At 36.7% G+C, this 14,914-nt stretch overlaps 1 long non-coding RNA gene across 1 annotated transcript in view; it reads left to right on the top strand.

Annotated features, from left to right (window-relative positions):
• Positions 1–14,617, top strand: part of LOC134736005 (uncharacterized) — a 125,770-nt gene extending 111,153 nt beyond the window's left edge. Inside the window, exon 3 of the long non-coding RNA XR_010119635.1 lies at positions 14,560–14,617. This is a non-coding gene — a long non-coding RNA (uncharacterized lncRNA). The remainder of the gene's footprint in view (positions 1–14,559) is intronic.
• Positions 14,618–14,914: the final 297 nt, after the last annotated feature.

Here is a 14,914-nt window from a genome sequence, read left to right as displayed (position 1 = left end):
AGCTCAGGCAGAGGACCCACTTGTATAACAAAAGATTAGGGTGGGGCAGCCAGAAATTTGTGTCCTATGCAAATGACACACCTGGTCCTAACCATTTTTTCATGTCTTATGCAAATGGCACATCTGGTCAAACCAATTTTTTGTGCCCTATATAAATCAAACACCACCTCCTCACCAGACATCTATAAAAACCCCTGCTTTGCACCGCACATCTGGCAACCCATTTCTCTGGGACCCCACTCTGCAGCAGAGAGCTCTTTCTTTTGTCTACCAAATTTCTGCTCTTAACCTCACTCTTGTGTCCTTCTCGTTCTCTGTGGCCGTGAAACCATGAACTTTGGGTGATACTCCAGACAACGAGGCCGTTTCATTGAGACATCAATCAATGTATGGAAGATGTACATTGGTTCCATCCAGAAAGGTGGAACAACTCAAGCAGGGAGGGGGCTTCCAGGTCACAGGTAGGTGAGAGACAAAGGGTTGCATTCTTTTAGGTTTCTGATTAGCGTTTCCAAAGGAGGCAATCAGATATGCATTTATCTCAGTGAGCAGAAGGAAGACTGAATTGAATGGGACCAGGTTTGCCCTAAGCATTTCTCAGCTAGACTTTTTCCTTTAACTTAGTGATTTGGGGGGCTCCAAGATTTATTTTCCTTTCACAACTATATGGTAGCTCAATTTTTAGTTTTTTTGAGGACCCTCCAAACTGTTCTTCAGAGTGTTTGTATTAGTTTATATTCCCACCAACAGTATACAAGGATTCCCTTTTCTTCACATCCTTGCCAGCATTTGTTATTGCCTGTCTTTGGATATAAGCCATTTTAACTGGGGTGAGATGATATCTCATGATACTTTTGATTTGCATTTCTCTGATGATCAGTGATGTTGAAAACCTTTCCATATGCCTGTTTGCCATTTATATGTCTTCTTTTGAGAATGTCTATTCAAATGTTTTGCCCATTTTTGATTGGATTATTAGGTGTTTTCCTATAGAGTTGTTTGAGCCCCTTATATATTCTGGTTATTAATCCATTTTCAGATAAGTAGTTTGAAAATAATTTCTCCCACTATGTGGGTTGTCTCTTCATTTTGTTGATTGTATCTTTTGCTATGCAGAAGCTTTTTAACTTGATGTGATCCCATTTGTTCATTTTTGCTTTGGTTACCTGTGTTTGTGGAATATTGCTCAAGAAATCTTTGCTGAGACCAATGTTTTGGAGATTTTCCCCAATGTTTTCTTATGGTAGTTTCATTGTTTGAGATCTTAGATTTAAGTCTTTAATTCATTTAGATTTGATTTTTGTATATGGTAAGAGATAAGGGTCTAGTTTCATTTTTCTGAATATGTATATCCAGTTTTCCCAGCACCATTAATTAAAGAGACTGTCTTTTCTCCAGTGTATGTTCTTGGCACCTTTTGTCAAAAATGAATTCACTGTGGGCATGTAGATTTGTTTCTGGGTTTTCTATTCTGTTCCATTGGTCTATATTCTATCGACCTTCTTAATTCCTTATCTGGTATTTCAAAGATTTCACCTTGGTTTGGATCCATTGCTGGAGAGTTAGTGTGATCTTTGTTTTGTCATATTACCAGTTATTTTTCTGGTTCCTTCTCACTTGGGTAGACTATTTCTTCTAAGTATTCTTGAATTTATGTTTGATTTTATTGTGTTTCTTTTGTTTGTTTGCTTTTAAATTTATTTTTCCCCTAAAGGATGAGACTTTAACGCTTATAGTTACTTATAGCCTAATTTGGTTTTTGGTGCTTTCAGGGTGAAGACTCTATAAGAGTTCTTTGGTTGTAGAGTTCTTCTTATGATGGCTTTCTTATATACTGGTTGCCGTAGCACTGCGCTTAGTGTGTGACCAAGTTCATTGTCTCCTATGCGGTTGGAATGGTAGAGGTCTCTTAAAGTTTATCTCACATTTCTCCATGGCATTTACTTTTTTATTTATTTATTTTTCCCCAGTATTTTATTTACTTGTTTGATTGTTCAGGCTTTAGGCCAGTAGGGGAGGTGTCCCTGGGTAGGAACCAGTTATAACTAAAGCAAGTGAGTAAATGAAGTCCCAGGCTTGGCAGAAGTGGCTGGAGAAGCTCTCAGTGAGTTGCACTGAGGTCTTATCAGGGGGAAGGGTTGGAGCCACCTCTGCTCCCCTGACAGGTGAGCAGGAAAGTTATCCACCTCTCAGACATGCTTTTGTCCCAGTGCTCTGGCTATTCAGATCAGACAGGTACCTTTTTCATCTGAAGGAATGTTGATGTTCTAAATAGAAAGGAATTGTGACTCTGTCTCTCTCCTGCAAGCCTGAACCTGGAGGGTGCTCCTCCTGTGGGGATGCAGTCACCTGATGTTTTCCAGAAAGGCTGTCTAAAGTGGCACCCACACCAAGCTCCCATAGGAGAAGGCCCAACTGTGACTATCGTGGTAGACAAGGGGGGAAAGACTTCCTCTTCCCCAAGAACTTTCATGTGCACCAGGGCTGTCTGACTGTTGGGATAGAGCCAAAGACTTTCCCCCCTGAGCCCAGCACTTCAACTGTGCCTCTGCTGAAGTAAGCTTTCCAGCAGTGGAAAGATCTAGTGCTCAAGGCCTGTCATCTGGATTCTTTTGTCCCATGGGGTGTTCCCTTGATGTACACTTCCACTTCCCCTAGGAGTAGGAGTCCCTGGGAGCCAGACTACTGTGAGTGTTGTTGCTCCTCTGAGTCTAGCTGCCCAGTGAAGTTGCCATACTCCAGAGTGGTGCTGGAAAATGTCTGTAAGGGATCTGGTGATGTGACCTGACCTCAAGTTTCCCAGCAGTGGTAGCAGCACCAGTTCTAATTGGAGTGGCAGGGGAGTGATGCAGACTCTGTGAAATTCCTTGGTTATTGATGGCCTTAGCCTTAGTGTGTTGGCTTTCTTGACTGCGGTTATAATAGTAATGAACTGGTCAAGTGGACAGACTCAAGACCTTCTGTTTAGCCAGAGTGGTGCAGGCAGTGGTGATAGCTCAGATCTCGAAGCAGTTTTCTCTTTCTTCAGCAGAGTGTTATACTACCAGGAGATATTGTAATGGACTGTGTTGGTTGGCCTCGCTGTGGTGGTAGCAGTAGCAGTGGGATGTTTGCTTGCCTTATGTTTCGAGGGGGAGGGGTGTACTCTGGTTTCTCAGGCAATGGGCAGGGCCATGTAGTTCCCAAGAGATTCTGTCGATTCTGTCCTTTTTGTTAAGCTACCACGGCGGTGGCGGGACAAAGCCAGGTGGGGCCTGGGTTGGGTGTGTTTACACAGGAGTGGGTCTCAGGCCACTCAGTTGATGTTCCAGAGAAGAGCATTGCCACCTCTGCTGCACAGAAGAGTTTGTGCAGGGAGCGGGGAGTAGCAAGCAGTGGTAAGCCCCATAGTTCCCATGCACGTGGCAAGGAGGATCCACTCCCACAATGTTCCACTGGCAGCAGTGAGCTGAGCTCCAGTTAGCCTGTAATCAGAACTTGCCACTACCTGGAGTCATAAGCTTTCCCCTAGGAGATTGCAACCAAGGCTTTCAGGCCATGCCTCTCCCTATAGCTGCAAAGCCCTGTGCCCAGTTTCTGCACCCATGACTCCTGTACACGTGACCCCTGCACTCACAGGCTGCTTTTCACTCTTCTCTGCCCCGGCCTTGGCAAAGGGAGCTCGTCCCCACCTGAGGTTATATTGTGAAACCCCATTGGGAGCTTCTTGCAACCTGCAACCACTGCCTGAACTTTTTGGCTGTCCTCTGCAGAGTCCCCTGTGAGGAATAGTAAGGAATGGCTGGCTGCCTTTGATCCATGGTGGGATCTGGGAGTACATACAAGGAACTTCCAGCCACTGCTCCTACTTTTATATTCCATGACCTTCCCCAAGTCAGTTCCTTCGCTGGTTGGAGTTAGGGCCTTCCCCTTCAGGGTCCCTGGTGGGAGTGTGTATCCCTGAGGCAAAGTCTCCCCACGTGCATGGGAACTATGGGGCTTACCACTGGGGACTCACAGCCCTTCGCCTGACTCACAGTGTACACTGCAGCCTTCTGCCTTATTCAAAGCATCCTTAGATTCCTTCATTTTTTCTGTTCAGTTACCATGTTGCTTCTTGAAAAAAAGTTCACAATGTGAAATTCTACACACTATTTTGTCCTTCCAAGTGGGAGAGGTAGGCTAGCAATGCCTCTAATCCACCATTTTGGAAAAAAACAAAACCAAAACCAAAACCAAAAAACAACTTTGGTCCATTTTTTCATCAGATTATTTTGTGCTAATGAGTGGTTTGAGTTCCTTATATATTTTGGATATTAATCCCTTGTTAGTTATATAGTTGCAAATATTTTCTCCCATTTGTGGGTTGTTTCTTCACTTTGTTGATTGTTTCCTTTGCTATGAAGAAGCTTTTCCTTGATATAAGCCCATTTGCTTATGTTTGCTTTTGTTGCCTGTGCTTTTGCAGTCTTAGCCAAAAAAATATTTGCTCAGGCCAATGTTGTAGAGCATTTTCCAGTGTTTTCTATTAGTAGTTTCATAGTTTCCAGCCTTACGTTTAAGTCTTTAATCTATTTTGAATTGATGTTTTATATGCTATAAGACAGGGAACGAGTTTCATTCTTCTGCATACAGATATCCAGTTTTCCCAGCACCATTTATTAAAGAGAATGTCCTTTCTCTAATTTATATTCTTGGCACATTTGTTGAAAATGAATTGGCTGTAAGTGCATGGATTTATTTCGGTGTTCTTTATTTATTTCATTGGTCTCTGTGTCTGTTTTTATGCCAATATCATGCTGTTTTGGTTACTATAGCTTTGTAGTATTTGGGAAATTCAATTGATATCTAGTTTAATTTCAATAATCAATACATTATACAAAAAATAAAGATTCCTTTGAAAGTAACAAAAAAATTGGGACCTAAAAGAGAAAAACTTTGAATAACATAAATAAAACTTTGCTGATAGACAAAAAAAGTAGATTTATTAATCAATGGAAAGATAGAATATTGTACTCTATTGTTCATATATTAATTTTCTGCTTTAATTTAATCCCCATCAAAATTCATTTTGAGAAGCTAATTCATGAATATAGGGGCAAACAAATTCCAAACAAAATATTAGCAAACCATACCACGTACAGGATAAAATAATTGTAACATATTATGACTAAAATGAGTATATTTCAAGATTGTAAGGATAGTTTAACATTAGAATATATGTAAAGATCATCCTCAACAAGAGCTGATTAAAAGAGAAAAGCAATATCCGTACCTCAGAGTTGCAGAAAAATAATGTCATAAAATTCAGCATATCTTTGATTCCAGTAAACTAATAATATAAATGAACCTCTGAACTTGATAAACAGAATCAACCAAAAAACTTGAACAGACATCCCTTATAATAAAAAAAATTAGAAGCATCCTCTTAAAATTTAGAAACAGACATTAAGAATGTCAATTAGTACTGCTTCTAATCATTATTGGACTGGAGATCTTAGTGCAATAGAAACAGAAAAGACATTTAAATGTGTGTGTGTGTGTGCATGTGTGTGTGTGTGTGTGTTTATCAGAATGGGGAGAAAATATCATTATACAGTGGATATTATTATTAGAGTTTCTACAAACAAATATTATAAATAATAAAATTTTAGTGAGTTGCCTGGCTATAAGATCAACATAAATCAAGAAACAGAAGCATAATTTAAAAGAATGTACCCTTTACATAGCAATAATAACAACAAGATTCACAGAAAAAAGTCTAATAGAATATGTATTCAGATGTAGGTTTGAAAAGCCACCCTTAAAATCTTTAAAACAAAATACATAATTATGTGTTTCTGACCTTGCGATAAGAAATAATTTACTAAGGATAAACACAAATAAGTTCATTCAATTCAACTAAATCAAAATTAAGAACTTTGTTCAATGAAAGAAACAATAAGAAAAGTGAAAAGAAAATACAAGCAACAATCAGAAAGAAGAAAACTATAACACATGTAACTTACTAAAGATTAGTTATTAAAATGTAAAAATTCTCCTAATTGATGAGAGAGCAATAAACAAACATCCCACCTTCCTTCAATAAAAATAAACAAAACACATGAAAAGGCCTGTCACAATTATGGCCAATACATACTACGTGATCAGAAAAATGAAAATTATGATCTTGCCTTAAACTGGGTTTTCCACATAGCTACTACTTTATTAGAGAATTCAATCCCAGGTGGTAGGAGTGAGGGATGGGGAGAATGGAACAGGGAAAAATGAGAGTCAATATGTAGGTGTATTAAGGAGCTAATTGCAGCTAAGTATGACTGATTACTCCATCTTATAGGACTGCCTTCTGAGAAGTTGTTTAACTGCATTTCAGGTCATTCAATCTTGGGAGTGAGCAGTGGAGAGCAGAAAGATGTACCCAGCAGTTCCCATATTACCTAGTCAAAATTCATCCCATGGGGCATATGCATGGCCATACAGCAGAGTCCCATAGCATCCCACATCTTGGCATCAACTTAGAATCCCCAGGCTGTAGAAAGTGTATGGGGAAACATGCTATTATTTCGTACCTGCTTGAAAATGCTATAAGGCTACACTGGCTGTATAGCCCCTGGAACAAGAGATTGGTTGAGAGAATCTGAAGTGGTTCATAAGGTTTGTCTGACAAAGGCACTAGGTACCATTTTATACCTGCTGTATTATCAAAAATTAAGAAGTCTAGCTACATCAATTGTTGTAAAGGATGTGAAACAATGAGATTGCATTTTTTTGCTGGTAGGTATTATATGTATATATATATATTACTGGTATACTACTGTAGAAAATAATTTAGATTTTTTCCTTGTAAAGTTGAAAATTCATTTCCTATGACTCGGCAATTAGTCCTAGGTATATAAAGTGGAAAAGTTCTTGCTTGTGTTCACCAGAAGACAAGTGAAAGAATGTTCACACAAGCAAATGTTCACAGAAGCACAATTAATAATAGCAAAACCTGAAAAAATACAAATGTATAGGAGACAAGGGATAGAAAATAAGTATATTTGGGGGTATCGTCACAGTACGAAACATACAGCAGTGAAAATCAATGACTTCCAGCTCCACAAAACTACATGAGAGGACCTTAAAAACATACTATTAAAGAATTATAAAGCAAGTTCCAGAACTTTATATAGTTTAGCCATACATACATATAATAAAACTATTTGGAAAAAAATGCAAATGATTATTACATACCAGATTCAGTGTAATTTTACGTGTGTGGTGTGTGTGTGTGTGTCTGTGTGTATGTGTGTGTGATGTGGGTAAATTTAAGTTACTGGTCATGTTTGTAAGGGTAAATATTAATAGAAATATAATGAAAAAATAGTTTTCTCTGATTTACATCAGGAAAAGAATCCTCCTCCCCTTCAAAGCATTTTCTTTAGAAAACTTGTAAATTCTTTCTTTTCTCCTTTAAGATATATGTACGTCTTATTAAGAACCTAAATAAACTTCTTTCTAGATTTACGACCCAGGAATATCTTTCTTAGGAACCCAGGTGCCATGTCTTTGGAATACAATCAACAAAGATTTTCTGTTTTCTTTGGGAGAGTGGGCTCCTCACTTCAGCTTGAGTCTAGCTCAGAAACTACCTCCTATCATAAAGACATGAGAAGTTTATTTTTCCTTTGGATAAATCCAGTTAGCTAACACAGATAGTCACTCCAACTATCAAGTGAATTTGAGATGAACTATGTGGGACAAACACTGCAGTCAAGTCTTCTTACTTGAGACTAGTTATTTTTTTCTCCTTAGAACGTTGTTATAATGAGTTGTGTCTGCTTAACTATAGAAAAGGGTGAAATTTCTTTCTGTCTTTGCAATCTCTTTAACAGATTGCCTGAGAGGCACATGACATTTTGGTGTAATGCTTACTCAATAATAAAGCTGCTTTCTTTCTCTTCTACTTTTGTTGGAGAGATTTTCTGAGTGGCGGGAAATTTTGTTTGAAATTATATTTCCCTAACAGGTTCTCCGTTTGGATTTGGGTGTTAAGTTCATGAGGATTCATTATATCATTGTGATGCATAACTTACAAATACACACACACAGGCACACACACAGATATGTATTATTTGAATGTATCACATAATATTTTAAAACATATTAAATAAAATATTTGAGCCTGTACAAAATAATCTTTCAGAGTTGAAGTTAGCCAGCTGGTAATTTTTTACAGCAAATATATAAAATTAAGTTTTAATAATCTTAATATGTAAATCTCATATAAATTAAAGTTTTAAATATGCTGCTAGGCTGTCTGAGGTTAGGACATGATCTTAGCAAGGCAACTCCCTTTGGTCTCTAACATTTCTTAGGGATGAAGGAATTGAGATGTGAACTGTCAACAGCCAACGCTCCTAGCCATGGGGTAAATGAGTGGTTCAGTTCTAAAGAGGGATCTGAGGGGTGCAGCTGCATCTTTTTCCTGACAAGATAGCAAACTAACATGTCTCTGTCCTTCAAGCTCAATTCAAAATTTGCCACAGAAACAAGAATTATAAGTCACAGAAACCAACATAAGAAAAGGCATGTGAATAGTTTTGTAAAACTGAAATTAAAGGTAAAAAGAAAAAAGAAAAATAATGAAAATAGAAAGAATTAGCTAAAATTACCAGAGCAATCCAAATATAATAGTATTCAAATAAAAGTAAATGTTTTCCTAGCGTTTCTAGACACAGAACACTAAGATTGGATTTAAAAAAAATCGAAAATGTCTACCAAGATGTACCCAGAAATGTTGAAAATAAAAGGCATACACAAAGAATTCTAGATGCATATAATACCTAGGTGTGCAAGGTAAACCTCTGAAACGAACAAAATAAACTGTAAGAGAAGTATCCTTTTGCTTGGAAGATTCAGAAGAACATCGTCAAGGTAATAAGATCCAGAATATCCAAGCAAATCCTGAATGTAAGCAGGAAAAATAGGTAAAGGATGGATAATTTGTATATAAATAGCTGTTCATCATTGATCACTCAACAAAAATGCAAATTAAAAGAGATACTATTCAACAACCATCACATTAATAATATTGGAAGTTGGCAATATAAAAGTTTTGTAAGGATGAAGAGCAATGAGTCCCTGTTTGGAATCTGAACTGTTAAAGGCTTGCTGGAGAGTAATAGGGCAATACTTAATGCAATTAAGTATGTATATATTTGTTTTCAGTGGTGGGTGGGTGGAGAACCTCCCTTCTGAAATGGGAAAATTGTTTTTTCAGTCTGGCATAATGTAGAGTCCTCTTTAGAACTCCCTTAGTAACTTGGCAAAATCGCCCATTTTGTTTCAAGCTTTTTTAGAGGTATTTTTGGAAAATGCAGGTAATTTATAGTGACTTAACCAAATAATGGTTATCTTCTCCTTCTCTGAAGATCTAACTGTGGGAAGAACACACAGGAACAGGAAAAGAGGAGAGAGAGAGAGAGAGAGAGACACCATTGTAACATTAAAGATACACTAATCCTGTTAGTAGACAGAATGACAGATTTGAATTTATTTATTTCTCATGTGGTTACTTGCATCATTAATACACCTGAGGAGTTACTACAGTAATGACAATAAATATACTTTCGGGACTAGATAAGTAATTGATATTTAATTTGACATGTACATGTATTTAATATCTAGGTAATAGTAAATTTAAGCAGAGGAAATTTTTAAAATTTACACCACGGTTTATTATTGTTTCAATAGTCTTAATCAAAATGTGTATCAGTCTGCTTTCTGGAGAACTCTAAATAAAAATGCATTTGGATTTTCATAACTTTCTAATGAACTTTAACCACAAAAAGTCAGCAGATGTTTTCTAAACCTTCAAGGATAAAAAATAGATTTCTCTTTTTAAAGAACCAGTTTATAAGTAAAAAGTAAGCATATACCCCAGATTCCTCTGACTCATAACAAATCCTGAGTAATTAGTTCCTGGTATCTACTTAGTTTTTAAAGAATATGACAACATTAGTAACGTGAGTTTACAGTCACTGAATACACACCTTAATTTCCTCTCAAAAATGTCACATCCCCTTTTTATTTGTGAATAATGTAATTTTACAGATTTCAAATTATCTAGATAATAATGACAGTTCAAAACCATATCAGAGGCCAAGTTTCATTTGCCAAATATGTAACTGTGTTTTCTATTTTGAACAGCTTACGTGACTCGGAGTTCAATAATCGTTAGTGAATTTCATCATATCACTTTTCAAAACATATCGTTAAAGTCATAATGAAATCTCAGGCCAAATAGATACATTTTCATTGCAGTTTATTATTATGTAAACAATTGTTTATGGTGATATTCAAAATTGTTTAATAAATCCATTTATTTAATAATTCCCAAAGGTGATTTGGAATGGGTCTTGTCCTTCAATTTGATAAAAAGAAATAATTGTTTGATTTATTTTAGATCTATGGGAAATTTAGCATCATTTTAAGACAATGATCTTATGAAATGGAATACAAATCATCCTGACTCATGATGATTCAGTTTATAATTTTTTGACTTGAAGATGGTGCGAAAGTGATGTACACCCAGTAAAAACCATACCTCAAAGTTTGATCTTTTACTGAGCTAGGGATATGCAGCATGATACCCTTTTGCGGTGCTGGGCAGTGGCAAGGAGCCATGGCTCCCAGTCAGCCAGGTGATTATGGGTAAACAACCCATACTCTACAGTGTAGTGCGTTGCCAGCATTTCTTGGATATTTTGTTTTGTGTTTAGCATACCATCACGTGTATAAAACACCCATCTGTGTCTCCTGCTTATGGTGAGAAGAAGAGGAAGGTGATTACTCGAGATAAAACATAAGACAATTTCCCAGCATGAAGGCAGCAAGCCAGTAATGGCCACTGCACATGAGTTATAACTTCCATAATCAATGATCATGACCCTTTTAAAGGATAAGAAGTGAATTAGTGATGCAATGAAACCATGGTCATCCGTTAAATCCACCGTTATTATGAAAAAACCAGCCAGGCCACTTGAAATTACTTGCCATGTGATGGAAGACAAGATTCAGAACCACGTATCTCTTAGCCTATTGATGAGCCAGGTAGGCGAGAAGTCTTTTCAATACACTAAAAGTGTGTGCCAGTGATCCTACATATATGGAAGTGTTTATAGCAAGTCATGGGTGGTTCCAACTCTTCAAAAGGCAGCATAATTTTCATAAAGTGAAGGTCAGTGGTGAGGCAGCAAGTGCCAATACTGAATGTGTCAAAGCTTTTAAGGAAGAACTGCATAGGATAATTGTGGGTAATAAATAATTACCAGAACAAATATTTAATGTTAATTAAATGAGCTTTTTCTGGAAGTGTATACCAGAGTGTACATACAGATGTGTCTTGACTTATAATGGGGTTACCTCCTGATAAACACATCATAGACTGAAAACATCATAGGTCAAAAATCTATTTAATACACCTAACCTATCAAATATCATAGTTTAGCCTAGCCTACCTTAAACATGTCCAGAACACTGCCAGTAGCTTCCAGTTAGGCAAAATCATCTAACACAAAGCCTACTTTATAAAAAAGTGTTGAATATCTCTCATGTAATTTTTTAATACTGTACTAGAATGTCAAAAACAGAATGGTTATATGGGTACTAAAAATATGGTTTCTACTGAATGTGTATCATTTTCACACCATCAAGAAGTAAAAAATTGTAAGTCAAACCATTATAAGTCAAGGACTGTAAATTCATTAGGAGTCCAAGACAGTGCCAGTATTTAAAGTATTCAAAAACTGTGTAATACTGGTTTTAAGCTGAAATGTTACAGAGTTCAAATTAAAGCCTTTCCTCATCTACCACTCCAAGAATCCTAGAGCATTCAAGAATGTGAACAAGCATATTCTTCCTGTTTATTAGCACCTTGGCAAAAAAGCCTGCATGACATCCGCATTGCTTGAAGACAGGTTTTTGAATTGTTTTATTCTTCAGGCAAGAGAATATTGTAGGCAAAACAATGTCACATTCAAAATTCTTCTGATTTTAAACAATGCTCCAGGGCATCCACAGCATATAGGTGACATGAATCTTGATGTAATGAGTGTGTATTTGCTGTGAAACACAACCACACTCTTCAACCAATAGACCAAGGTTTAATTGCTGCATTAAAAGAATACTATTTATGCCAAACATTTTCACAGGCTATTGAAGCTACTGAATATGGCCAAACACTTAAAGAGTTTTGGAATGGTTTTAAGATTCTAAATGTTATCTGGAACATCACTGCAACGTGGGGAAAAAGTCACACAGCAGTGCGTAAATGACATTTGTAAGAACATTTTGAAGACATATGTGAACACATTCAAAGGCTTTAATAAAAATTCCACTGTTGATGAAATAGTAAGTAACAAGATATTGGTGCTTAAGAAACAGCTAGAATTGGGCATTGATGAAATGGTTATTTACGAACTTGTTGGCATTGATGCTGGAGAGCTTTCCAACGAGGAGTTGATCAAACTGGAGGAAGACGGAAGTAAAGAAGTTGAAGCAAAGGAAGAAATTGTACCCGAGGCACCAAGAAAATGTACAACAAAGAAGCTGTCAGAGGTGTTTGCTACTGTCAGCAATGGCATGTTCATGTTAGAAAAAGTGGACATCAATTATGAGAAATTCACAGGACATCATGGGCAGATACAGGATGCTTTTGCTTGCTATAGGGAAATACATAATGAAAAGAAGAAACAAACTGTGAGGTCAAAACTTGACATCTTCCTGGAGAACACTATGCCTGCTAAACTGTCACCAAGTATTGATGCCCCAGTGCATTCTACCAGCTATTCTAGAGCCTCATCAGAAGATAGAGAAATTGATGACCTAGGCACTGTAGTATTCCCATAATCCAGCAATTAATTTTAGTTCAATGCATCAAACATTCTGCAGGCTCACTATGCTTTCAGCTGTATATGTTAATAGTGAGTACCCAGATTTTCACTTTCATTACAGTATTCAATAAATTGCATGAGAGATACTCAGCACTTTTATCATAAAATAGGCTTTATAGTAAATGATTTTGCCCACTGTATGCTAATGAAAATGTTCTGAATATGTTTAAGGTAGGATAGGTTAAGTTATTGATGTTTGGTGTATTAAATGCATTTCCAACTTAATATACTTTCAACTTAAAATGAGTTTATCAGGAGGTAACCCCATCGTAAGGTAAGGAGCATCTGTACTGATTTATAAAGCATGCACATAAGCACACATACAATTTAATCTGATTGAACCTTTTGTGAATACCTGATCATTGAGGAACCAAAATAATGTTTATGGTGAAATTCTGTGCTCCATGCAGAATATCACAGATGTCTTGGGTTTACCAATACCATAAGTTGTTTCCTTTTTCACTAAGATGATTTTTTTCTTACAGAACAGGATTATGTTGCAACAAAGTTTTATTTCCAGTAGGGTTGATAACAAAATATATCTTTCCTGATAGCTTAGATAAAAAATGATTGTTGGTATAACAAATGAAAGAGATTAAAGGAAAAGTAAGAATGATCGCTTTCCTAGCAAAGAGGAGCTTCGAAGAGTTGGGGAAGAAATTAGAGCACAGTTTTTGTGATATTAAGGATATATAAAATCCAGTCTCAGTCAATCATAATGATTACAGTTTTTAAAAATATATGACATGAGCAAATGAGCTAAAGTTGATTTTAGAAATACATATGAATTAATACTAATAGAATTAGATTTAATACTCTTTTTTTTTTTTTGAAATGAGTCTTGCTCTGTCACCCAGGCTGGAGTGCAGTGGTGCGATCTTGGCTCACTGCAACCTTCACCTCCCGGGTTCAAGCAATTCTCTTGCCTCAGCCTCCTGAGTACATGGGATTACAGGCACACACCACCACGCCAGGCTAATTTTTGTATTTTTAGTAGAGACAGCGTTTCACCATGTTGGCCAGGCTGGTCTTGAACTCCTGACTTCGTGATCTGCCCACCTCGGCCTCACAAAGTGCTGGGATTACAGGCATGAGCCACCGTGCCCAACCTAGTTTTGATACATTTTTTATTACAGTGTTAAAAAACCTAAGCATTTACTACAGTTAAGTTCTGGCACCCAAATTCAGCAGATCTCATATTGTAATTGCTATTTGCTTTTTAACTTCCTTAAATGACTTGTGTCAATTTTGTTCAAAAAAATTGAAATTGAGTTTAAGGAATGAAAAATAAAATAATTTTATGCAGGTAACTCTCTAATAAACCAAAGGATCAAGTAAATATTAAAAACTGACAAAGCAGGAAAAGAACTTGTATTAAGGAGATACTTCTCTTTAGGTATCTGTGTTAAATTGGGATTGTGAAAAAATTCCTCAAGGAAATTCTTAGGCAGAAAAATGATAGCTTATTACCTAGGTTAGGGAAACTAAATAAGGAGCAAGGCCAGGGTGCAGGTCAAAAGGAGAAGCTAGAGAAATCTACCTGAATATTATTTTTGATTCCCTTTATTGGTATCTGTAACTTTTCTCAGGGCCCTCATGAAACTCAGAACAAATCTTTAATTCCCAAACATTTTATACTTTCCAGCTTCCATGAAAATCTATATAGGCAGACTTCGAAGATATTGGAGATTTGGTTCCAGACCTCACCATAAAGCAAATGTTGCGATAAAATGAGTCACACAATGTTTTTTGTTTCTGTGCATATAAAAGCTATATTTATAGTATATCGTGGTTTATTAAGCATGCAATAATTCATTTTATGTCTTAAAAATGGACTTTGTTGCTAAAAATGATGATCATCTGAGCCTTCAGTGAGTTGTAATCTTTTTGCTGGTGGAGGGTCTTGCCTGGACGTTGATGGCTGCTGACTAATTAGGGTGGTTGTTGCTTAAGATTGGAGTGGCTGTGGCAATTTCTTAAAATAAGAAAACAGTGAAGTT

This window comes from Symphalangus syndactylus, chromosome X (assembly GCF_028878055.3).
Source record: "Symphalangus syndactylus isolate Jambi chromosome X, NHGRI_mSymSyn1-v2.1_pri, whole genome shotgun sequence".
NCBI lineage: Eukaryota > Metazoa > Chordata > Mammalia > Primates > Hylobatidae > Symphalangus > Symphalangus syndactylus.
Note: the sequence above shows the minus strand (reverse complement) of the source record. Positions and strands in the feature narration are given on the sequence as shown.